This window comes from Neofelis nebulosa, chromosome 5, assembly GCF_028018385.1.
Source record: "Neofelis nebulosa isolate mNeoNeb1 chromosome 5, mNeoNeb1.pri, whole genome shotgun sequence".
Classification (NCBI taxonomy): Eukaryota; Metazoa; Chordata; class Mammalia; order Carnivora; family Felidae; genus Neofelis; species Neofelis nebulosa.
The window spans coordinates 41,420,335-41,446,972 of NC_080786.1; the positions used below are offsets into that span (position 1 = coordinate 41,420,335).

Below are 26,638 nucleotides of genomic sequence, written 5' to 3' on the forward strand. Positions count from 1 at the left end.
ATAGATGAACATAGGGTAAGGGAAAACTAAGATCAAAACAGAGTGAGAGGCAGACCATAACAGCCTCTTAAATACAAAGAACATACTGGGGTTTGCTGGAGGAGAGATGGGAAGGATGGGCTATATGGGTTGATGGGTATTAGGCACTTGTTGGGATGAGCAGTGGTTGTTATAATAGTAAGTGATGAACCACTATTACTACCCTGTATGTCAACTAACTTGAATTTAAATAAGTAAATTTTAAATATTTTAATAAAATTATACATTGCATCACAAATCATTCAGCACATGAAATGTGGTAAGATGATCAAGGTCATCACAAACTGCAGATAGAAAAAGGAACCAAGAAAGCCTTATGTCATAGGCAAATGAATGTGTAAAGTTGTTGCTTTAAGGGTCAGGAACACTTTACTGATGAATAGAGGACAGATTTCATGTTTATTGTGCTCATTTCTTCCCCCTTCCAGTGAATCTAGATTCACTTGTCCCTCACTAAGTTCCTTAGTTTCTCTATTCTTTTCCCCCCTTGTCTATAATATCTATGATGGGGGCAGAAAGAGGGAACAAGTGTAGTGGGGGTGACCAGATAATATGTAAGATCTTTTTCAATCTAGATCTAATAATAAATGATTTATAAATAAATAAAATTATACACAAAAATTCCCTTTTTTAGTTTCTAGGACAGTCTTTTCTCTTTGAACCACTAAGAAATGGCCAATATGAAGAACTAACTGGGTATTCAATAATGCTGATTCAAATATTGCTGATCACCACTGAAGTATACGTATTTTCCAGGTGTTCAAAATGCGGAAGAATGGGTATGTTGTCAACTAATGTGATAGAAAAAAGTTAATTAGGAAAGTTAGAAACAACAGCATTAAAACAATTAGGCTTAGAGAAAAAACTGATGATATATTACAATGTAGCAATCAATTTTTAACGTATCTTCAATGTTAATTACTTACAAATATATTTTGTCAAGTGAAATTAGCCTATTTGCACCTGACCACATATGAGGAGAGCTGTCTAGATAGGAAAGGCGCTTTCTTCCAGCTCTACTCTAGAAGACTAAAATATTTAATAATGTTTCTAATAAAATTTCAGAAAATCATCTTCCTGCTACACTAATAGCATCTAGAAAAAGCTGTGTTTACACAGATTGTATCTAGCTCAGTTCCTATTCACTGGTCTCATTAACATGTCACCTACGGATGAGTTGCTCAGAAAGTTCAGGATGGTTTAACACGGACCAGCCACACACGATGCTATTTTCTCAGTGGCTTAGGGAGAGGAATCAGCCAGGGTGAACCTCACACAGGAGTATCAAATTTTCAAGGTGCCTCTGACAGATTAACATTCTGATTTTTGTGTTCACTTGAGTTACTACACACCAAGCTCTTCCCTACGTGTTCCCTTGTAATAAGAGGAGGGTCCAGGAGGGCAAGAGGCTTATAAACAGGATGAGAGGACAGGACAAGAAACTTTCTGGAATGTGTTCTCCTGAAAAGGGAAATTCATACTATCATTAGACAGATTTCTCACTTTAGTCTTACTTAGGGATTACTCCCAAGACTCTTGAATCCTTCTAGTGGAAGAAATCTCCTTGAGGACAGACTGATCCTATCTTACACAATTTTCTGTCATTCCTAACTTCTGGGCACAGGACATGGACTAGAATGCCCTATTGCCTTAAATATTTTTTGAATGAGTTAATGAATGGTTTTTTAATATTTTTTTAACGTTTATTTATTTTTGAGACAGGGAGAGACAGAGCATGAACGGGGGAGGGTCAGAGAGAGGGAGACACAGAATCTGAAACAGGCTCCAGGCTCTGAGCTGTCAGCACAGAGCCCGACGCAGGGCTCGAACTCACGGACCGCGAGATCGTGACCTGAGCCGAAGTCGGCCGCCCAACCGACTAAGCCACCCAGGCGCCCCAACGCTGTGCAATTTTAAAAGAAGGGGAAATGGTCTAGGAGACCACAGACTTACAAGGTCAAATTCTTATATAATCGTACAAGCATAAAAAAGATTTTCTAAAATTTATTAACTATAGGCATCCAATAAGCTTCTAACATAGTTAAGGGGTTTACTCTAACACTTTAATGACTTCATGTATATTTTATACCTATTTTATGAAGGGATAGTTTAATAAAATTCCTGGCTCCTACAAATTCCAATTTCTCAATCCAATTTTACTGCATTTCGCACATCATCTCCATAGCACTGTATCAATAGTTTTCAGTGCACAAGATTAAATATATAGAACTGCAAAGAGGAACTTGTCAACCTCAAGGAATATTTTATTGATCATGTGGGAAGACAAGCATTGAATTAGAGTTCCTTGCTTATAACGAACTTCAATACCTCTTGTTTCCAAAACAAAAAGAGCCAGGATAACAGAAGAGTTTCCAATAGTAGCTGTATCTCAGTTTCACTAGATACATTTTTTGAGTTTATACTATTTGAGTTTATAACCAAATCTGCTTATCCCTTGACGTTAGGACCTGGGTTTCAGAGTGGGTTCACAATTTTTAAACAGAAAGAGTTTAGGGGATCACCACTTTACGGTAGAGGGCCTCACGGACTTGGCTTGAAGCTATGTGTGTTTGGTAGGCACCTTATGTTTCCTTGGTAATAATAGATTTTTATGAGGGCTAGAGCAGGTGATGAAATTATGGGTGGTGAGGGAAAGCAAGGGGCCAAGGCACCTGATGAGTTTGTCACTGAATGTTCTATTCCTTCATGTTGCTTTCTTGATGTTTACTCTTCCAATTAAATGACATTCCAGTTAGGATCTATGTCGACTTTTTCTATTCCTACTTTTCTAATTTCCTTCAAGAGGGCATTTCAAATATCTTACCACTCAACATTAATCCTTTATGAAAACCATGCACAGTCTTCCCACGAAAAATATTCCTATACTTACGCTTCCCCTTCACAAATCTGAAATCAGGACCACTGCTCCTACAGCCTCACAAACTGGGCCTCTGTCATCACTGACCCACCACCTTTGTCCACTCTATCCGGCCTTGTGTCTCTTTTCTGTTGGATCCTCAAGGTCATATTTCACAGGAAGATATTTTGGATTTGTGTGGAGTACCTGAGCTAAGTCTTCCAGACCAGGAGGGAAGTTTGGCACAGGAACTGGCTCTGGCACCCATGCTGTTGGAGCAGACTCATTTCACACTGGACATCTGCCAGGCTGGTGCTGTATAGAGTGGATGCCACCAGTTGGCTGGTACAAGGGGAAGGCACTGCGCTGATGCAGACAGCAGTATCCCATTAGCAAGCCTCCTGGGTAGTATGCGAGAAGAGGGAGTGTAGGTGCTGGGGGCCCTGTGTTCAAAAACAAATGAAAAAATTACATGACTGTAACTACAATATATTGGAACTTAGCATACATTTTTACACAGATGTTACATGGGTCACATGGAGGCTTCCTAGAAAGAGTCAGAGCTTCTATTTTCTGAGGGAAAGGAATACCACATCCCAAAAACATAGTAGGGGGATTTCCAGATTACTAACTCATTGAATCCTCTTAAGCTTTATGAGATAGTCATGTTCACTTCACAAGTGCAAAAACTAAGGTTGAAGAGAGGAGGTAATTTGATAGCCTCTTTATGCCCATCTCATAGGGCTGCTGCAGGGATAGCACAGGACGTGGCTTAAAGTGAGCTCTGCACAAAGTTCTATTTTTATACTCTTCATACTATTGTTAAGTTTACATAGATAAAGCAAGTGGTAACACTGAGATTTGAAAGCACATCTTGACTTCAAAATGGTGATCTGAAGACTATGCTACATTGCTGCTGACCCCGTCACTTCTTTATATCCTCACCATCTGGTTCTCACACTGTTTTCCTCCCAACGGGGGGTCTGTTAAGTTCTAACTTGGTCAATGTAAGTAAGGTCACAGTCAAGGAAACCAGATTTCTTTAAATAGTCACAATACTTAAGAAGAGAAGCACTTGAAATCATGAATTGGTAGGAGGGTACCATCAAGGTAGGACTTTAGATTTTGCTTCTTTTATCAAATGTGCCTTAAAAGAAGCAATAATACCACACCCCTCCCTCAGCCAGGATGGATCAGTGCAGGCCTAGTAAGGAGGCTGATCTCCTGCCCAGCAGTGACAAGGATCTTATTTCTAGAATGAAATAACATCTCTGCAATCATCTCGTAGTTTGTTTTTTTTTTGTTTTTTTTTTCCCAAACTGTGAACTTTTGCCTCTTCTTTATACTTACTGGTACGAAGCCTCATCCAGTTGGGTTTACTGTAGTAACTTCTTAACTAGTTTCCCTTTTCTTGCTTTCTCTCTGTTCCAGTGTTTCCTTCACACTGGCCCCAAGAGCTATCTTATCAAACATTCAATCACTTACTCACTGGACATTTATTGAGTGCCCTTTAGGCACCAGACCATGTGCCAGAAGCTGGGAAGAAAATGATGAAAAAACAAACTCAAGTATCTGCTTTAAAGTCTTCTTTTAAAAGTCTATTTATTTATTTTGACAGAGTGTGTGCGCTCAGAAAGGGCAGAGAGAGAGAGAGGGAGAGAGAGAGCGCATCCCAAGTAGGCTCCGCACTGTCAGCACAGAAGCCTGATGCAGGGCTCGAACCCACAAACCGAGAGATCGTGACCTGAGTAGAAGTCCAACACTTCACTGACTGAGCCACCCAGGCACCCTAAAATCTTGATGTCCCACTTCGGTGGCTCAGTTAAGTACCTACTTCAGCTCAGGTTGTAATTTCACGGTTCCTGAGTTTGAGTCCCACATTGGGTGAGCTCGAGCCCCGTTTTGGGTGAACACAAGCCCCACTTCGGGTGAGCTCTGCTTCTCCCTCTCTCTCTGCTCCTTGTGGGATTCTCTTTCTCTCTCTGCCCCTCGCTCACTTGTGCCCTCTCCCCCCACCAAAAAAAAAAAAAAGTCTTGATGTCCTGTTAAAAAGCATCTACAGGCTCTCAAAGGCTCCAGGATAAGATGCAAACTACTTAGTCAGCACTGGAAACCGGTCACCTCCACCTCCGCACTTCTGCCTTTTGATCCAGCCGGCCTTCCTCAAGCCCCAACCACACCACTAGGCCTTCATGACCTGGTATTTTTGGACAGGTTTTTCTTTCTCCCAAACATTCTCCCTTCCCCACCTATTTTTTGATTGAGAAACTCCCTACCATGCCAATAAAACTTGACTTGCTCAGGTAGGCCTTCCCTTTAACCCCACAGTCAGTTACTCTGTCTTCTGGGTCCCTACAACATTCTCTTCACATTTCCATAACGGCATGCAGAACACCACTGATGTTTGCACAACTTCCTACTCCAAGCGATGTAAAGGCAGGAATGTTCTACTTGACATCTAGTAAAGTATTTGGTATCCAGTAGGTACTCAGTATTTATTTATTGAAACAATAAAGTAATTAGCTAAATGAGCAACTTAACTCTTAGTGTCATTTTCTACAGGGGTGAAGAGATTCTTTCTGGAGATTTAACTTACCAGGTAGAAAATGGGAATTCTATTCTGGAGGGTCATCAGGTATTGTAACTGGTGAATTCAAACGGCATCTGTGATTAGGAGCAGCATGAGGTACTGGATCCAAGGACTTTGTTTTATTGTCAATGTCATCCGTCGGTTCATCAGTGTTTGTGAAGACCAGCCTTGGAGGAAGAGGTCATGCCCAACTGAGAAATGGAATGATGTATTACTGAAAATACTATTTTTTTCTCATTGGTTTGCTAAAACATCAGTGTACGTGATCATTGTTAAATATACTACTCTATTTCTTACAACGTACACAATACATGCATATGATATACTAGGCATGAATTCACAATTATGGTAAATTGTTAGGCTGAACACAGAGTAAAAACTATGGCTGAGTAATTATACTGTGCTTGTGATTAAAGCAATGAACTCTCAGGCTGGCAGTTCGGCTGCCCTGATACTGACTTTTATTTACATAGACAAATTCCTTCCAACATAGCAGAAATTGTTGTCCTATGATGTAGTATTGAGAGCATGCCATATGTGGAGTGAATCTGATTTTTTCCCCACATCTTCTTTGAAAAGTGGCTGTGTCAGAGTAAATCCCAAACAAAACAACACAAATACTTAATGGTTTTAAAAGCGGTTTGCCATTCATAACTCACCGAGAGGTGATTTAGATCACTTCCCCAGTGACTCCTATTTTGACTTATTCTTCCTAAAACAACCTATGTCACTGTAATTACTGAAAGGAAGGTGCTGAGGTCACGTTTCATGTTACACCCTGTCCTTTCATTGAGATTGGAGACACTGCTCCCTGACCTCAGTGTGAGGAACGGCTCAGTGTCTCTGAAAGAACTGGTTGACTTTTAACTCCTAGAAAACATAAGTCCCATAAATGTAATATTTCTCACCTTACATCATTTGCTAGAAAACTCAGGGCCCACTTTTCAGACCTCTTCCATCAAGGAAAGCTTTTTATTACTATCACCTCTTGTGTTAGACTTTTTTCCCTACCCTTAATTTTCCTACCTCATTTGTCTCAAGTATTTTAAGTATCTTTCTTTAGACGCAACCAATATAAGTCTCCTTTAGTCCTTTCTATGCCAAATATAGGAAGATAGGAATGTTCATATTTATAAATGAATGGACATATTTACATTATCCAAATGTTAAACAATAAAAGCAATTTCCAAATGAAACAAACTGAAAGTGCTATTAAGGAAAACAGTCCTATAATTCACATTTGAAACAAGTCATAATAGGGGTGCCTGGGTGGCTCAGTTTGTCAAGTGTCTGATTACAGCTCATGATCTCGCAGTTCATGGGTTTGAGCCCCGTGTTGACAGCTGTGGTGACCGCTCAGAGCCTAGAGCCTGTTTCGGATTCTGTTGTCTCCCTCTCTCTCTGTCCTCCCTGGTTCCTGCTCTGTCTCTGTCTCTCAAAAATAAATAAGCATTCAAAAAACAGTTTTTAACAAGGCATAATAAAGTTCGTTCACAAAAGACATGCTGATATTTTTGAAGAATTCTAATGAATACTAAAAAAATAAAATGCTTTAATGCTCTAAGATATTTATACAAATTTATATATTATGTATATATTACTATTAATTCATGATACATGTAACAAGTTTTATGACTTTTTTTTTTGTCTCTAGTTACGTTTCATACATTTTTTCATTAATCCAACAAATATTTACTGGGCACCTATTGTGTAGGTACTACTATAGACGTTGAAAATACAGTAATAAACCAGAGTAACAGTTGTCCATCGTGCCGGAGATCCTAATTTAGTGCCATGAGATTAAAAACACATTAACAAATATTTCAGATTAAATTGAGGTAGTATAGTTATAAAGAAACAAAGTAAACAGTTCAGGAAAAACATGGATGGCACTCCCAGGACGTTCAGGGAAAGCCTCTCCCAGGAGGTAACTTTGAGCTATTTGAACTACAAAAGGCGGCATTACACTAAAAATGTAGGAAGAGAGTTGTAGGACAACAGGAAACATGTGCAAAGGCCCTGAGGTGGCACTGAGTTCGGAATACTCAGGGGTGACAAAGAGGTCAGGTATGACTGGGACACAAGGAATGAGGAGAACGGAGGGAAGAGATGGAGACAAGCCTGATCACACCTGAAGGCTGAGGCAAAACATTTGCGATTTGCTGTAACTGCAGCCGGGAAATCTTTGGAGGACTTTCTTTTTTTTTTTTTTTTTTTTTTTTTTCAACGTTTTTTTTTTATTTATTTTTGGGACAGAGAGAGACAGAGCATGAACGGGGGAGGGGCAGAGAGAGAGGGAGACACAGAATCGGAAACAGGCTCCAGGCTCTGAGCCATCAGCCCAGAGCCCGACGCGGGGCTCGAACTCACGGACCGCGAGATCGTGACCTGGCTGAAGTCGGACGCTTAACCGACTGCGCCACCCAGGCGCCCCAAAAAAAAAACACATTAACAAATATTTCAGATTAAATTGAGGTAGTATAGTTATAAAGAAACAAAGTAAACAGTTCAGGAAAAACATGGATGGCACTCCCAGGACGTTCAGGGAAAGCCTCTCCCAGGAGGTAACTTTGAGCTATTTGAACTACAAAAGGCGGCATTACACTAAAAATGTAGGAAGAGAGTTGTAGGACAACAGGAAACATGTGCAAAGGCCCTGAGGTGGCACTGAGTTCGGAATACTCAGGGGTGACAAAGAGGTCAGGTATGACTGGGACACAAGGAATGAGGAGAACGGAGGGAAGAGATGGAGACAAGCCTGATCACACCTGAAGGCTGAGGCAAAACATTTGCGATTTGCTGTAACTGCAGCCGGGAAATCTTTGGAGGACTTTCATCAGTGGAGTGATGCGATCTGATTATACTCTATCTTGAGGGGGCAAGAGTGGAAGTACGCAGTGAAGACGGGATGGCAGCAGTAATCCAGGTGAGCCCGATGCTGGCTTAGACAGGCAGGTAACACTGGAGAGGGTGAAATGTGGTCAGAAGCAGAACCTGCAGGAGTTTCTGATGCACTAAGAGGAGTCAAGATTGGGTGTCAGTGTTCAGGCCAGGGTACCTGAGTTGATGACAATGCCATTAACTGAACTAGAGAGGAAGATGGTAGGGGAAACGGCAGGAATCAAAAGTTCAAATTAAGACATGCTTCAGAAAAGGCCAAAAGAAGATAAATAATTAACAGAAAATGTTGTGTGCGTATGTTTGCAAGTGTACTTATTTTTCTATTACGAAAGATGTTTTTACATCTTAAAAATATAAATGTTCTGGCTAGGGAGAGACTAACTCTCTCAGGGCTAGCCAATTCTTAGAAATAGCAAAGGGCTCTGACAGGAACATGCCTTTGATACAAGCGAACTGCCCCAGAGCTCTACCTACTGCCTTTATCCGGCCTGTCCACCCCAGGAGGTAACATTCCCTCACTTTAATCTTCCCGGGGCCAGGACCAGGTAACTAGAAGCTATTCTTTGGCTTAGAGTTTGCCAGAATTATTCAAACCAGCCATTCCTCAGTTGTTTGCCCTGCATTGCCTTGCCCTCACCCCTCTACCATGGTCCTGCCAAACCCCAATAAAGGCCATAATCTAAGGGCTGGCTCTTCTAGCTCCTTCTGCTTCTTCCTGATCACAAGTGGTGTTCCTTCTGTGGCTCTGCATTGTGTCCCATGCCTCTCATTTCTAGGGAAACTGCACCACTACTTTTCTTTCAAAAGCATTAACCTATGTTGTCAGTCATCTTTATAAATTAAGGCGAACATAATCTTTTTGCTGGTGGAGCATTTGTGTCATTGTTGATGGCTGCTGACTGATCAGGGTGGTCACTACTGAAGTTGGGGTGGCTGTGGCAATTTCTTAAGATCATGAAGTGTGACCCATCAACTGACTTTTTCTTTCACGAATGATTTCTCTGCAACATGTGATGCTGTTTGATAGCATTTACCCAGAGCGGAACTTCTTTCAAAATTAGTCATTCCTCGGGGCGCCTGGGTGGCTCAGTCGGTTAAGCGTCCGGCTTTGGCTCAGGTCATGATCTCGCGGTTCGTGAGTTCAAGCCCCGCATCGGGCTCTGTGCTGACAGCTCAGAACCTGGAGCCTGTTTCAGATTCTGTGTCTCCCTCTCTCTCTCTGACCCTCCCCCGTTCATGCTCTGTCTCTCTCTGTTTCAAAAATCAATAAACATTAAAAAATAAATAAATGAATAAATAAGTCATTCCCCTCAAATCCTGCCACTACTTTACCAACTAAGTTTATGTAATATATTTTTTTAAGTTCATTTATTTTTTTTAGTAATCTAAAAATCTAACAAATCCAACATGAGGTTCAACCTCACGACCCTGAAACCAAACACTGTATGGTCCACTGAGCCAGCCAGGAACCCCTACGTAATATCTTATTTTTTAAAAAAAAATTTTTTGTTAACGTTTATTTATTTTTGAGACAGAGAGAGACAGAGCATGAATGGGGGAGGGTCAGAGAGAGGGAGATACAGAATCTGAAACAGGCTCCAGGCTCTGAGCTGTCAGCACAGAGCCCAACGTGGGGCTTGAACTCACAGACCGCGAGATCATGACCTGAGCTGAAGTCGGCCGCTTAACCGACTGAGCCACCCAGGCGCCCCCCCTACGTAATATTTTAAATCCTTTGTCATTTTGGCAGTGTCATGGCATCTTCACCAGGAGTAGATTCCTTCTCAAGCAAAAAAGCAAAGAAACTCATTCATAAGAAGTAACTCATGTGTTAAAATTTTAATTCAAATATAGTAATAATTTAAATTCAAATATAATAATGTAATTCAAATACAATAATTTATTTGAATGTAATTCAAATATAATAATAATTTAAAAAATGAAACATGAGAATTACCAAAATGTGACACAGAGACATAAAATGAGCAAATACTGTTGGGAAAATGGCACAAATAAACTTGCTCAACAATACAGGGTTGCCACAAACCTTTAATTTGTTGGGGGAAAAAAAACAGTATCTGCAAACACAATAAAATGAAGTATGCCTATATGTAATCCTGTTCTCCAAAATAAAAATTAAGACCAAAGCACAAAACATTTATAAGTGAACATTATGAGAATAACTCAGGGTAGGAACTAGAAGTTGAGATGAAATTTTTAAGAGGGGGAGCATGCAGATTTAGTTAATTCAATCAGGCAAGGAAAAAAAGTGAGGTTATCATCAAAAAAATGAATTAATAGTATTTCCAGATTTCTGAAGATGATGACAAATAACTAGAACAATACTAACCAAAGCTATAGTTTAGTGAATGCATAGCAAGGGTCAGGTAAATGGCCAAGCAATTTGCATATTATCTCTAATTATAACGTGTCTGTAAGGTACAAACTATTATCCCAGTTTTATAGATGACAAAACAGACTCAGAGCAATGAAACAAATTAACAATGTGCTTATTAAGTGATCAAGCTCACTAAAGTCAATTCCTTCTGAATCCAAAGCCTATGTTCTTTCCACTATGCCATCTTGTGGATCAGAATTTAGAATGTGGTCATTTGTGCTGTTCAAGCGAAGTGGAAAGTCACTGATGTAGAACAGGTCAAGGAACAGCATGTGAGTGATCATTATGAACACTGAGTTGACTCAAGAATGTTGTCATGAGGTAAGCTAGTATATAGATTCTCAGTCCCGATGTTGTCCCCTAAGTATGGAACAAAGAGACCCACTAGGCTTGGACCATCGCCACTCTGTCCCTTAAGCCTAAGTTACTAATACGGTGTCTCAAGAGGTATAAAAGGATTCTGCAGCACACCAGAAAGATGAAGTGTGCAACTGTTGGCCAGCCAAAGGAATTCAGGACATTGGTCCTACCTTCCAATGATAGGAATCCCTGGGATTTAGAAAAACAATCATATCCTTCTAGAACCTTCATTCCTGTACATCCCTAGGTACATACTTTCGAGCAACTCTTGTACGTGGTACACAGAGGATATATATAAGAATGTTCTTGACACCACAGTGCATATGAAGATAAACTGAAAACATTTTTATTGTCCATCAATGACAGACTAAATAAATTTTAGTCTAATCATGTAAATACTACACTGCAGTGGAAACAAATTAGAATCATACCTATCATCATGGATGAATCTCAAAAATATAACATTGAGCAAAAAAAGTAAGGCACTAAAGAGCATGTATGATTTTACTTTTATGTTTAAAGGCAGAAAACTAAATATGTTTTTCAGATATATACGTGAAGGTGAAACTTTACAAAGAAGCTAGTGACATAACACAATAACCAGTCAATGTTTACCTGTGGGGGAGTGATGAGGAAAAAGGGACTCTAGTTTCCTGCTAATGTACTAAATCTTTTTTTTTTTTTTTTGAACACACTGGTTTTTTAAAAACTTTTTTTTCTTCCAAGATTTTATTTAAATTAAAGTTAGTTAACATATAGCATATAGTGTAGTATTGGTTTCAGGAGAATTTAATGATTCATCACTTACATATAACACCCAGTACTCATCCCAACAAGTGCCCTCCTTCATGCCCATCACCCATTTAGCACATCCCCCACCTCCCTCCCTTCCAGAAATCCTCAGTTTGTTCTCTCTAGTTAAGAGTCTCTTATGGCTTGCCTCTTTCTCTGTTTTTATCTCAGTTTATTTTTCCTTCCCTTCCCGTATGTTCATCTGTTTTGTTTCTTAAATTCCACATGTGAGTGAAATCATACGGTATTTGTCTTTCACTGACTGACTTTTTTCACTTAGCATAATACACTCTAGTTCCATCCACAGAAGGGAAATAATATAGAGCAGAAATAAATGATACAGAAACCAAAAAATACAGATCAATGAAACTAGGAGCTTGTATCTTTGAGAGAAGTAACAAAATTGATAAACCCCTAGCCAGACTTACCAAAAAGAAAAGAGAAAGGACCCAAATAAATAAAATCAAGAATGCAAGAAGAGAGTTCACAACCAATACCACAGAAATACAAATCATTGTAAGAGAACATTATGAGCAACGATATACCACCAAATTGGGCAATACGGAAGAAATGGATAAATTCCTAGAAACACATAAACTACGAAAACTGAACCAGGAAAAAATAGAAAATTGAATAGACCCATAATCACCCAAGAAATTGAATCAGTAATCAAAAATCTCCACACAAGTAACGGTCCAGGGCCAGATGGCTTCCCAGGGGAATTCTACTGAACATTTATAGAAGAGTTAATACCTACTCTTCTAAAACTGTTCCAAAAAATAGAAAGGGAAGGAAAACTTACAAATCCTTCTATGAGGCCAGCATTACTTTGATTCCAAAACTAGACAAACTAGACAAAGACCCTATTAAAAAGGAGAATTACAGACCAATATCCCGAATGAATAAGAATGCAAAAATTCTTAGCAAGATATTAGCAAATCGAATCTAACAGTACATTAAAAGAATTGTTCACATTCTTAAGGACAGGGAAGATGGGTTGTTATTCTGTAAAAGATACATATATGTTTAAATACATGTTTTCAGATGTATGACTTTACTTCACATTAAACAAGAACCATTTGACAGCTACATGTTGAGAGTAATGTTTTTCTAACTAAAGGTTTGTTGTTACCTTCGAGGTTAAGTTTAGGAATTTCTAACTTCTAGGGATTCATAATGAAATTTATTAGAATAGATTTTAAGGGGCCTATTTCTATCTATCCATCCATCCATTCATATATCCAGTAACTTACCATAATTTTAATGACCAATGAATCTAGATAAAAATACAGATTTGAATTTTTTTAAAAAATAAGTATTATTGAGAAAAAATGCAGAATTCTGTACTCTAAGTCTTAGGTAAAAATCTGTATTTTTGTCAAGAGACAGCATGTAGTTCTTATAATCAAGCATGCCTGAAATTGATAAAGAAATTTAATAGTTCTCATAAATTAATAGCTTTCAATTAAATCAGTCAGAAATTAGAATTTAAACCTGATTCAAGTAAAAACTAAACCAATCTACAAAGATGTTCTAAAAATCAACTAGTATCAATGAATTTAAACAAAGTAAAATATACCTGCACACTGCCTCGTATGCTGCAAATGCTCATGGTTTAACCTTCCCTCTCCTTCGAGATGCCAATTTTTCCCCACCACCTAGTGTTCTCAATTCCTTCTTATACAATATTTCTTTCTTTTACAATCTCAGAATTTGCATACTATCTGTTATTATAACAACATGTCTCTATTTAGTTAGCATGTTACATGAGGCAGAATAATTTCCAGTTGATATAAGCATACATATTGTCAACATAACTGTTCCTTAACATTCAGCGGATTGTTTTCAGCCTTCTCCATCTCTCAGCAAGAGCAAAAGGTGCCATAGGTTGAAAGGGGGGGGGGGGGGAACTAAGATGGCAGAGTAGCAGGAGGACCCTAGACTTGCCCCAGACCTCAAGCACAGCTAGATAAATATCAAATCATTCTGAATACCCAAGAAACCAATCTAAGGACTAACAGAACAAACACATCTGGGGCACATCTGGGAGAGGGGTATTGCCATTTCACTCCCTTACCCCTCAGCACAGGTGCAGAGACACCTGCTAAGGGCAGCTAGCCGGGACACTGGCTCTTTGCTGTGCTTCACTCCAAATTCCATGCCCCTGTGCTTTGGTGGGACTGCCCTTCTGGGACAAACCTGCACCAGTCCCAGAGTAATGAGACCCTCCCCCAAAGAACCAAGCGAGGGTCCCTGCCATGCCAAATCTCTAGTTTGGAATTTTAAAACTCAGTCGGCCTGCCTGGGATAGAACACAGGTGCACTGGGCTACCAGGCCGGCAGATGGCCCAGACAGACATGGTGAAGGCAGTGATCTAAGAAATGCCTGGGACACAAACAGGGGAGATTATTAGCTCTTCTGGGAAGGATTCCCAGGCAGCAGCAGGTGTGCACTCCCCTCTGTGCGGACTAGAGAGTTGGCTGGAGCCATTTTCCTCACCGCCCCTTAGCATAAACTAACTTCAGTAAGCAGCACAGTGCCAACAATGGTGGTCTGAACTACCTACACCAAGCCCTGCCCCCTATGCTCTGCTCATGCTGCTTTTCTGGGGCAAATGTGTCTGACAAACAGAGCAGTGGGCCCCTCCCCCGGAAGACCAATACAAGCCCTTGCATGCACCATCTCCACTGACCACAGAGTGCTGCAAAGCTTCAGCTTTAGTGGAAAGAGCAAGTGGACCAGAGAACACGTAATTAAAACCTGCCACACTCTGGCCAAGGTCCAAACACTCCCCACTGCAGGCAAGGGGAAATTCCGGAGAGGAGTGACCTAAGGGAAAGAGTAGCCAAAACACAGCAGCAGAGTGCACATAGCATACACTGGAGACACTTTCTGAAGGCACCGGGCCCTGGACAGTGTATGACCTCTGCTTCATAAAGCCATTACTCTCAGTAGCAGGAAATATAAAAGGCTTTCCTAATACATAGAAAAAAAGAGCTAGAGAAAATGCCAAGAAGGAGATATTGATTCCAAAAGAAAAAACAAGAAGAGGCCACAGCTGGGAATCTAACTGAAACAGACATAAGTAATATGCCTGAATCAGAATTTAAAGTAACAATCATAAGGATACGAGCTGGGTTAGTAATAGAAAAGACCCCTTCTACAATGTCTCCATTTTATTGTAGCCCATTCCAGTATTATGTTTAGTGTAAAACAATGCTCCTGAAAATTTACCTGCTAGAATTATAAACAGCAGAGGTGAGGAGGAAGTTAGTGGTGACAGCGGGAGGGAAGAAGGAAGGAGCCATGAGGCTGGACAGGACGAGGTTGGTGAAGTTATGGTTTGCTGCTTTGCAAGGCAGCTCTGATGGCATAGAAGGCATCCCACAGCAAGAGAGCATCAACATGGACCCCTTGCTGCATCCAACACTGCAGCTGCTCAGTATCTTGCTTTTCAATTCCAACTTTGTCAACAGTGATGGGCTAACAAAGCTCAATGAAAACACAAACTCTCAAGCCCACACCATGGACATCTAAAACCTCAATCACAAAACTAGAATGGTCAGCCCTTTGCAGCCGTGTATATATTGGAAGGTGTCCTATCCACTAGGCAAAGGAGCTGCTGGATACGTCATCTTGCAATTCTTGAGGCATGAGACGTGGGAACCTGCACATGCAATCTAAAACCCTGGGTCCTGCCTGTCTCCAGTGCCTTCAACTGTGAGTGGGGAGAAAAGAAAGCCAGGGGGTCACCATCTGGACAATTCCTTCTGATTCTTACTTACCAGGAGCAGGGAAAATGGTTTCTGTAAATCTTCTGCAGCTACTACACTCCATCTTCCTCTATGGGATTAACACGGATACATGGGATTAACAGCCACTGCTGGCACACTTCAGATGGCGTGGACAGTGGTCCAGAGTGTGGGTTCAAGTTCCAGAGATGTCCTTAATGGGGGTGAATCAGGCAATCTCCTTGTTGTCGGGTTATCCTATATAACACGGTGTGATCATAGTTAGATCCACGTACAGAACTCTTGTTGTAAAGATGAAAACTACCCTGTGTAGAAAGCATTTAAAACGGTGCCTGGCACAGGCAAGCCCTCAATAAAGTTTCATTATTACTATTATTTCAATAGATAAAATATATAAACTAATAAAAAGACCAAGAATAAATATCTATATTCAAGAATAGCCTATAAAAAAGCTGTTAGCCTTTTAACAAGTATTGAGCACCCATGCATAAGATTTTATGCTGGGCTTCCTGCTGTCTCCACTAGCTTCTTCCTCACCTCCACTGTTTATAATTCTAGCAGGTAAAGTTTCAGGAGCATTGTTTTACACGAAGCATTAATACTGGAATGGACTAAAATAAAATGGAGACATTGTGGAAGGGGTCTTTTCTATTCCTAGCTAACTGAAAGACAAAAGAGAGTGCATCTCAAGTGTCTGCAGGGTTCGCTGTTAGTTGAGTATAGCTTCATCATGTCGTATCATTCAGATGAATGGATTTAGATAGCAATAGCAATAGACTTAAAAGAGCAGGTGATACAAAGTGTTAAAAACACCTGAAAATTAGGAAAATATAATATCCATTAAATCTTTAACATAGAGGTCTTTTTTTGCAACCCTGCAATATGAAAAATAGAGTATTTTTACTCTATGTTACTATAGTAGGCTTTACGATATAAAATGAGAGACTATTTATACAATTATGCTTGTTTATGTGAGACCCTTGATAAAGCTCTTAGTAAATAGGAACAATACTTTTAAAGTGTTCAAATTTCCTAACTCATATTTCGCAGTAGGGATATAGGCTGGGTTCATACATGTTAATGTGCCCATAATCCTAACTAAGTAAGTATGCTGTGCTTAAAAATGAATCATTTAGTAGTCTTTGCAGTAAAAGGTTAATACGTTATTTATTTTTCTATATCCATAGACAGATGTTCCAATTTAATTGTTACAGGTAGATTAAAGCTTAGTTCACAGCCTTGGTAGCTTCTGGAATGCAATCTGAAACCAGTCTCCACAGGCAGCTGGGGTGGGGTGGGGGGGACAAAAAGGCAGACCACTCCAGATTGGCAGGTAGCAAGTTTAATAAACAAGGGACCTTACACACAAGGCTGGTCTTGGATGGCTGCAGGCTGTGAGTAGATCTTTACACCCACCACCAGAATCTTACAAGTTCATATGGAGGACTTACCTGGGTTGTCATGTACACCATCCATGAGGTCTCAACACCACATTACTATCTCAACGCTGTGTCCTGAGGCAGCTGGCGAAAGCGCGTAGAGTACACATTGCAAGGACAGGAGAGGGGATGAGTCACAAATGCCCAGGTCCAGCTCACAGGTCAAATGGTGGTCACATCCTCTCGATGACCTCCTCCAGCATTAGCATGCTGAAAATTTCAATTTTTTAAAAATGTTTATTTTTTTTATTTTTGAGAGAGACAGACAGAAAGAGACAAAGTGTGAGTGAGGGAGGGGCAGGGAGTGAGGGAGACACAGAATCCAAAGCAGGCTCCAGGCTCCGAGCTGTCACCACAGAGCCTGTTGCGGGGCTTGAACTCACTAACTGTGAGACCATTACCTAAGCCAAAGTTGGGTGCTTAACGGACTGAGCTACCCAGGCACCCCAGCATGCTGGAAATTTTAGAAAATTATTACAATAACATACACATACAATAAAACATTGTTTTTATTATCAAAGTAATAAGTATCTACAGAAAACAAGAAACGCAAAAAGTCATAAAGAAGAAATGAGCTACATCATTGTTCTTACCTTCCCAAAGTAATCATCCCTAAAATGTTGGCATAATCCATTTGTGTGTATGTGAATTTCTGTGTGTATGCATGCAGAGTGAGTTACAATACATCTTACAATAAAATTAGACTACAATTATAGTCATACATTAATGAATATATATTTTGGATGTAACAAATATTTCTCAAACCACAACTTTAGTAACTATAAAGCAATCTATTAATGGCTTTACCTTAACTCATTCAAACTATTTTGTTATTGCTTTAATTTTTCTTGGTATTATGATTAATACTATAAAATAGCCTTTCACATAAATGTTTTTACGTACATATGGTTATTGTCTATTGCCTTGGTATAAAATAATTTATGTTAAGATTTTGGGTCTATAGGTGAATTTGGGAACATTATGCCCAGATATTTTCTTTCTAGGAAGGGTCCTTCTGTTTAAGCCCATATCACATATGAATGAACATCTTAGCACTGAATATTCATTTCCTTTAATCGTTGTCAAATTACTACATGAAAATTATGGCTATTGTTTTATAATACCATTAAATAGAATTAATTCCTTCTAGTACTTGAAAATACTAGTAATACACTGCTCAAAACAAAATTTAACTTATACTGGCTTAATAGATTTCAAAAAAATGCAAGACATAGTGTAGAATAGCAGATATACAGTACTGTTATGCAGTTTTAACCTCACATTCAAAAGGATCTGATTCCTCCTTTTGTAAGAGACACTTCAAATCATCTATTGCTAGTTCAAAACTATATAATTTATTAATTTCTTCAAATGAAGCAAGATAAGGACAAATACAAATGTAATGGGTACTTAGGCAAGCAGCCTCTCCAACTGGAAGTTTAAAATAACAAATGCAAAAAAATAATAATAATAATAAAATAAAATAACAAATGCAACGTATCTCCATTTAGCTTGCCTGTGGATTCTGTATTGAACATCAACATAGTTGAGTTGCTAGCATTCTATAAGTGAATAAATCAAAATTAACACATATTTTCCAGTACAGGCACAGTGAAATTGTTAATAAGGAATGATTCAAATCAGATTTGGCAGGGAGACCCAGAAATATGGACTCTGCTCCTTCCCAAGCTTACACATTGAGGGTGTAACTAGATTCTTGTGGTGAATTCCCTAAACTTAATAAGCATTCTTTTGCTTACCTTCTTTTCTGAACATTTCTGAAACTTCTTAAGCTTACATCAGCGTATGGGGAAGGCTAAGATACCTGAGATATCCAAAACTGATTATTATTTTTATGGCCAATCTATCGAATCAGAATTTGATCCCATCATTATTGACCATCTCTATCTTTAAACTGTCACTTCCCCTGCACCTTCGAAGACAGTTTAGAAATATCAATCCATTTCATTTTGTAAAAAGTTCTAGAGAACAGGTAGCATAACAGAGAGGGAAACAGTAGCACAGAGAAGCTCAAAGGCATCTCTCCAGGACCCAAGCATGGGCAATCTAGCTCCCTCAAAGCCACAGCTCCGCATGTGCCTCAACGGCTGCAGATGCTTGCCTTTCAGCTACACCAGATCCCTTTGGTACTTGCCTCTGAGGTAGGGTGGGGAGGGAAAACCAACTAGAAAAGTAAATATATTTTAATGAGCCACTCTTTAGTGTCTCTACAAAACCTAGCAGTTCTGGTGACAGATTTGGTAGAATCAAAAGTGGAAATGACCCGTTCAAACATATGTTTCTTTGAATTTGAAGTTCATTTCATAATCAGGTAGGCATGGTCTTTGAGCTATTTTGAAACGATCGTATTTGGTTAATTTCTTTTTTCTTGAAGAATATTTGGCATATAATATTGTATTGGTTTCAGGTGTACAGCACAATTATTCAATATTTACATACACTGCTAAAAGGTCACATTAAGTCTAGTTCCCATTTGTCACCATACAAAGTTGTAACATTGACTATGTTCCCTGTGTTGTACATTATAGCCCCATCATATTTATTTATTTTTTATAACTGGAAAACTGTATTTCTTAATCCTCTTCCCCTATGTAGTCCATTCTCCTACCTAGAAGTGGGATTGCTGGATTGTATGGTAATTTTTTAATTTTTTGAGAACTGCATACTATTTTAATAGTGACTGAAATAATTTATATTTCCAACAGTGCACAAGGGTTCCCTTTTTGTCACATCCTCACCAACACTTGTTATTTCTTGTCTTTTGGTAACAGCCATTCTGACAGTGTGATATCTCATTGTGGTTTTGATTTGCATTTTCCTGATGGTTAATAGGCGGTACATCTTTTTGTGGGCCGGTTGGAAGTCTGTATGTCTTCTTTAGAAAAATGACTGTTCATATTCTCTGCCCATTTTTAGCCGAACTTTTTGTTTTTTTCATATTGAGTTATAGGAGCTCTTTATATGTTTTGGACATTCATCCCTTATCAGATATATCATTATAAATATCTTCTCCTATTCAGTAGTTTGCCTTTTCATTTTGATGATGGTTTCCGCAACTATGCAAAAGTTTTTCAGTTTGATTTAGTCCCACTTGCTTATTTTAGCTTTTGCTGTACTTGTTTGATGAGACAGATGCAAAAGTATTATTAAGACTAATGTCAAAAAGCTTACTACCTTTGTTTTCTTCTAGGATTATTATGTTAAATTATTTACAATATCAAACCACAAGGCTGGAAAAGATAGGTTAAATAGCCATATTTCAAAATTCCTGAACAGATAACTCTTGTTAAATGTAAAGTTAAAACTAACTTCAATGACAAGAACAAAGAAATTAGAATTTTTTAAAGAGAAAGATTGAAATTTTTTTTTCAGAAGTTTAAAGTATGTTTATAAGGAGTGGTTAGATGTATAAAGATGCGGCATTTATATACCGATAATTTAAGACCCCAATGATCAGAAATATCAGTTTATGGGGTTTTAATTTTTGAACATTAATTACTAAATATATATGTTATATTGCATGAAGTTTGTTCTCTGACCATAATGGAATTAAACTAGGGACCACTAACTAATGGATAAGAGAAAAACCTCCAAAACTTAGAAATGAAATATTTCTCAATAATCCATGGGAAATTAGAAAATGTTTTTAAATTAATAAAAATAATAGGTCTTAACTATGGTGAACTCTCTGGGACTGTTTATTTTTCAAGGATCTGCTCAACTCAAAGGCGATCATGCAGCAGTATCCCTGAAACTGACCTCATATTATACTGGGTTTACTCCCAAATACAACTTGGGATTGTATACAAATAAGCATAACTTCCTGGTACCACTGAAATATTTACTGATAACACTATTCTCTACCTGCAACCTGACTGATTTACATTTCTCTTGTACATTTAGAGAACCCTTAAAATATAAACAGAAGCTTTCCTTTTCTTCTTAAAAATGCGATTACACCGCTGTCAATTTATCGAATTCAAGACTGAATAGCTAGCTGGGATAAAATTTAGCTATGGGCAATGATCATCTATTAGGTCATATTGGCATCCAATCTCAAGATGATGAAATTTGCTGCAAAAAAACGCTACATAGATGGGTCTTAATGAAGGACTGTGCACAGGTATGACAAACTGTCATGAACCATGGCGGGCACCCCAGATTTCACTTCTGTCATCTCTCAAGTCATCATTTGTTCAAACATAACTATTACTATTCATTCCTGGGACAGCTGTCTGTCTCTGCTACCAAAATCCAATCCAAGATAAAAAAAAATAACTTCTGCTTTTTAAAAAAGGAATTAGTGTCTTTTTAATTGTATGCATGTACTTACTCAATTACAGAATTATAGAATTACCTAAAGGTAAGTAATTATGACCTAGGGGAATGATCCCAAGAACCTAAGACATGATCAAATTTACAGATTATTTCTTTTCCCTTGGGTACTTTCTGAAAAACTTGCAGCTGTATAAACCTTTGATATTAAAATAATACAAAAATAATTGAGAATAAAATTGAAATACAAATTGAAACCTTCTATAGCAAACTTTAAAAGAGGCATTTTGTTGTGATTTTTGTATTAGGTCAAGTTGCTGAAGATTTTTTTAAGTAAATATATATTCTTATATTGTAACATTAATCATTTACTAAACCAGTTAAAATACTATTCTGGAGTATCTAAAATAGTAAATATTTTAAAAATGGATGATTAATAGGATATATACTGTTCCTACAAACAATTGGCTTATCTCCCAAACTTTTTGTCAATTTAATGAAAATATCTCCAAAATGTTTAGTCATCTTCCTACCTTCTCAAGCATGTAAATATTATCCAAAATGCTTCAGAAAAAGAAAATGGCTAAATATATATTTTTTTAATATTTTATTTATTTTTGATAGAGAGAGACAGCACAAGTGGGGGAGGGGCAGAGAGAGATGGAGACAGAGAATCCGAAGCAGGCTCCAGGCTCCGAGCTGTCACCACAGAGCCTGACGCAGGGCTTGAACTCACAAACCATGAGATCATGACCTAAGCCAAAGTCAGATGCTTAACCGACTGAGCCACCCAGGAGCCCCAAATATATTTTTAAACAGTTATACTTGAATTTGTTCTGGACAGTGTAAACACTGCGTATTTTTCATCATGTTGAAACTCAAGAAAAATAATGCACATATTTCATAATGCTTAAGTAAATAAATTATAGTGAAACCCCCTGATACAATCTTATTGCCAACTATAAAAGGTATGGTTCCTTTTGCAAAAATCATAAAATGTTTATAATATGAGTAATTATAATGTGGATAATTTTGTTTTTAAAAAGTCTGAAAAACCTAGAGGAAAAAAAATGTAAGCAATGTATAATAGATTGTAATAATCTGAATAAGTTGAAAAAATAATAAAAATAGAACTGCCACTGCACCATACACTTAAAAATGGTTAAAATGGTACATTGTATATATGTATATATATTTTATAACAAATTTTATATGTATATTTTATAGCAAAGCAAAGAAAAAAAGGCAAGAATCACTGTAATTTGAAGTCATCTATAGTAGCAGCAAAAACGCCTATTTACATTTAGAACGCCCAATACCACTAAATTAAAAATATAAAAGTAACATGTATTTGTTGTGATGACCTTGAAAAATTAAATAAAAGTTAATCTATTGAAAACCCCAGAACTGACAAAGTAGTCTCTTGTAGTGAATCTGTAAGTAAAAAGACCTTCTGAGTTCACCAGAGGCATAGTTTATGCACACTCTTTCAAGTTCAATTCTCTTAATAGGTTTTTAATCTTGGCTCTTGCAGTATACTGTGTTGATGAGTTTCATCAGTTTCTTGGTTACTTAAGATCTAGATAGCTGTTGTTAAAAAAACAAAAATTAAAAATCAAAAATTAAAAAAAAAGGGGGGGGGCGCCTGGGTGGTTCAGTTGGTTAAGCATCCAACTTTGGCTCAGGTCATGATCTCACGTTCCTGAGTTGGAGCCCTGCATCGGGCTCTGTGCTGACAGCTCAGAGCCTGGAGCTTGCTTCCAAATCTGTGACTCCCTCTTTCTGCCCCTCTACCGCTCATACTCTCTCAAAAAATAAATAAATGTTAAAAAAAAATTAAAAAAGAGAAAGATCTAGATAGCTGTGTGGGCTCAATAAGTCAAATCCAACGACTATGAAGAATTCAGTTACTCCTATTCAGCACGTTGGTGTTGGCACCTTACTAGTTTCCTGTCACATATGCTGGGAATAGAAAAACTAACCTAAAAGTCACTATATAGGCTTTGCACTAATAAGATAAATAAACATTTATTACTATGAGATAACATAAATATACAGATATCCGTAATTTCACGGTATCTTTTATTATTAGAACTGTAAATGTAATGTATTCATTTAATTATGTATTATCATGGTATCGATCATTAAAAAAAAAACTTGAGAAGTGAATGCTTTTCACTAGGACTAAATGACATTTGGCAAAATCTAATCAATTTTATATTACCATTTTTGTAATCTACATGAATATATTCCTTATTTTATTCATGCTATGACTGTCCAAACAAACGGTATATGATAGAATATTTCCTTCTTTTCTTTTTGGTGAATGTTAAGGATTGTAAAGGTCAGCTTGTGGCTTTATTTTAAAATAAAAGCATGAGACTGAATGGAAACAAGCCTATAACTACAGTTCCTGGATAAATTTTATTAAGTATATTAAATTAGTTTAAATGCTTTAGAGACTATTAGGTCTCTCTCAATCTTAGCTTTCAAGGAATAGTTTTTGCCATTATGAAGTATAAAAATATTGGAAGAACAATGTTCTCATGAGGTTTATATAAGATGTATAATAGACTTACTATGTTAATTATATCTGGACTATTAACAGATAACATCTTATTGTATTATTACCCATCTAGTCTTCTAGTATCGAAAATTATAACAAAGCAGGAGATCATGCGGCCTATGAGACTGAATCACTTTGACAAGAAATCTTACATTTATAAAAATGGACTCGTTTTGAATAGGTGTTATCTGCAGACAAACAATAACAAAAAATTCAAGCGGTCATGGAGTACTCATATCATGAAAAATAAGGATTCCTTCTGGCCACATTGTAGAAAGAGCCCAAAAGTCCATCAACTAATGAATGGATAAAGATATGTGTGCGTGCATGTGTGTGTATTATCTATATACACACACATACACGCACATACACAATGGAATATTACTTGGCGATCAAAAGAATGAAATCTTGCCATCTGCAACAATGTGGATGGAACTAGAGTGTATTATGTTAAGAAAAATAAGTCTGAGAAAGAGAAATGATTTCACTCATATGTGGAAACTCATTTGAGAAACTCCAAAGATGAATTTAGGGGAAGGGAAGGAAAAATAAGATAAAAACGGAGGCAAACCATAAGACACTCTTAAAGACAGAGAGAAAATTGAGGGTTGCTGGAGGGGAGGTGGGTGGGGGGTGATGGGCATGAAGGAGGGCACTTGTTGGCATGAGCACTGGGTGTTATATGCAAATGATGAATCACTGGGCTCTACTCCTGAAACCAGTATGTTAACTAACTTGAATTTAAATAAATAAATTTAAATAAATATTTAAAAATACTCTTTGGAATAGGTGTTATCTGTAGACAAACACAACATAAAATTCAAGCAGTCATGGAGTACTTATATCATGAAAAATACAGATTCATTCTGCCCCAATCCCCATTTCTTATCTTTAAAGCTACTCTTTAGAGATACCAGATACTTTGTCTTCTGGGAGACATTCTAAGAACCAAACTAATATGTACACCTTGTGTCTTAGTCCATCTGTGCTGCTATAACAAAAATAGCATAAACTGGGAGGCTTATAAACCACAAATATTTATTTTTCACAGTTCTGGAGGCTGGAAGTCCAAGATCAGGGGGCCAGCCTGATTTGGTGAAGTCCCTCTTCCCAGATGCAGACTTACTGTAACCTCACAAAGTGGAAGGGAGAGAGATCTTTCCTTGCCTCATATTTTTATAGGAGGCCATTCATGAGGGTGGCATCCTTGTAAACTCAGCATTTCCCAAAGGTTCTACACTATCACATTGGGTATTAGGACTCAATATACCAATTCTGAAGGGACACAAATATTTATAGTACCTTATAATACACATGACAGTCTTGTGTGTTTATTTGTTTTTAAACTTACTAAAGTCTTCATATTGATCACATTTCAATTCATACAAACCTTGTTCTTAATGACTGCAATTAACTGGCTACTTAATGGAAATTTAAGTTCTTTCAAAATTTCTGCTATTTCAAAAAATGTGCAATATATGTGTATTTATTTCTGTTGGGTATATACCTCGGAGAATAGCTGGATCGGTTTCTTACAATAACGAGGTTGACTAATTTTTGTTGTTTGAAAGTCAATTGTATCTCCTTTTTTACAAGCTGCCATCTGTCCATTTTTATCTTAGTTTTTCTTGTTTTCGATTTGAGTTCTTTATAGAAAGATTATGAGAACTTTATCATACGTTGAAATATTTTTGAAATGTATCATTGGCCTTTACTTATTGGAATCTGCCATGCATTTTTTTTATTTTATGCAGTCACATTTTAGGTATTTTTGTTCTTATCACGTGTTCCCTCATCCTGAAGAATGAGAACTATCAAGCTAAGTTTTCATTACGGCATGCAAGAGGAGTCGGTCAGGTGGAAACCTGCCAGGGGACAGAGACGCAGAGGTGGCGAGAGTAGCCCGGCCACGGGACTTCTTCCGACTGGAGGCGCAAGAAAGCCGGGCCGAAAGCACTGGGAAGCGCAACCTGTTCTCCCAGGGCGCACACCTCCCCGTCGGTCCCGCCTCCTCTCGGGGAAAACGCGCTTCGCAATCCCGCGCCACCTGCGGGAGCAGCGCGCCGCGCAGCGGGCAGCCGAGGGCCAGCCCAGGACGTCCGCAGGCCCCCGCCTCCCCCCGCCACGCAGCTCGGCGCCCACCGCCCGGACCCCGCTCTTCGCCCGCCCTGAAGGCCCACTCACCGCCGGGCCCGCCGTCCGCTCGGCACCCGCGACGCCCCGCCGGGGTCTAACTTTCCTAGAGGAGCCGAGGAAAGAGGAGGAGCGGAGGAAGGGGGCAGGAAGAGGAGGGCTTTCCAAATTAAAAACAAACTAAAGCCTGGAGGGGAGGGGGCGGCGCGGGGCTCGGGGGCGTGGCCCCGGCTCGCCCGGACCCTCCCCCGGGCGCGCGGCCGCGCGGGCCTCCGACCCCGCCCCCCGCCCCCCGCGCTCCGTGCTCCGGCGCCGCGGGTCGGTGGTCCCGGGAGGCTGGGCTTCCGAATGAGAAAGGAGCGGGAGGGGGACCCGGGGAGAAAGGTTGTCGCAGCTCTAGAGTGAGGGGAAGAGAAAGGTAAGGGCAAGTCGACGGTTGCATCTAATCAGAGACGCAGGTTCCACAGCCTGTGAGGAAGAGTTTTGCTGACCGAGATTACAGAGCACGGAAAGG

General features: G+C 38.8%; 1 protein-coding gene across 1 annotated transcript in view; it reads right to left on the bottom strand.

Moving 5' to 3' along the window:
- PLSCR4 (phospholipid scramblase 4) overlaps positions 1–26,331 on the bottom strand; it is a 138,531-nt gene extending 112,200 nt beyond the window's left edge. Inside the window, exon 1 of the mRNA XM_058730144.1 lies at positions 26,176–26,331. The gene's annotated coding sequence lies outside the window, so the exon portion shown is untranslated. The remainder of the gene's footprint in view (positions 1–26,175) is intronic.
- Positions 26,332–26,638: the final 307 nt, after the last annotated feature.